Source organism: Branchiostoma belcheri, unplaced genomic scaffold (assembly GCF_001625305.1).
Source record: "Branchiostoma belcheri isolate BF01 breed outbred unplaced genomic scaffold, Haploidv18h27 scaffold15, whole genome shotgun sequence".
Classification (NCBI taxonomy): Eukaryota; Metazoa; Chordata; class Leptocardii; order Amphioxiformes; family Branchiostomatidae; genus Branchiostoma; species Branchiostoma belcheri.
Genome location: NW_017802935.1, coordinates 3,540,734 through 3,541,407, shown reverse-complemented (window position 1 = coordinate 3,541,407; position 674 = coordinate 3,540,734). Strand labels below are relative to the sequence as shown.

The 674-nt window shown below is 33.1% G+C and overlaps 2 protein-coding genes across 2 annotated transcripts in view; one reads left to right on the top strand and one right to left on the bottom strand.

Moving 5' to 3' along the window:
* Nucleotides 1–674, top strand: part of LOC109465343 (kalirin-like) — a 159,248-nt gene that overhangs the window by 28,200 nt on the left and 130,374 nt on the right. The window lies entirely within an intron of this gene.
* LOC109465342 (U6 snRNA-associated Sm-like protein LSm5) overlaps nt 1–674 on the bottom strand; it is a 41,651-nt gene that overhangs the window by 37,033 nt on the left and 3,944 nt on the right. The gene's annotated exons all lie outside the window — the stretch shown is intronic.

The following is a 674-nucleotide window of genomic DNA, read 5'->3' as shown; positions in this document are numbered from 1 at the left end:
TTAAAATAATATATACATATATATGCATTCACTCTACTTACTACTAGTATAAACTTTTCCTCTTGAACTGAACGTTTCAAAACTAGAACTAGAATAAATAATATATACTTAGGCCACACCAATTTAATTTGTTGGTTCTCGGATTTTTTCAGAAAAAATATGAAGCGACAGGGCGAAAAAAAATAAAAATAAAAACAGGTCTAGGCATCCTATTATAGCCCCAAATGCTACAATATGAGCCATGAAGTCAACAAAACAGGCTGGGTTAAAATTCAAAGTACAAATTTTGAACTTTTAATCAAACCACTGCCTTTATAGATGGAAAAAACTGTAACAACTAGGAAGAAAAGGAATTTCCTCAACTGTTGGGGGCAAAATATGAGCATTTTTTAGTTGATTCAGAACCAGAATCTTTTTTTTTTTTGCAAATCAGAAAAAAAATGAAGAGGCGAATCCGAGAACCAACAAATTAAATTGGTGTGGCCTTAAATACATTCGCTAACTCTACTTTTATATTAAACCGAGGGACCAAGCCGCACCTGAAAATGTTGGTTTGTAAGAATTTGATCAATGTTTCGCGAATTTCATTTTTTAACCCCAAAATGCTGATTTGCGCTCATTTATGCAAATTATGTCGAAACGACACCAAACTCCAGATTTTAAACCGAGGGACC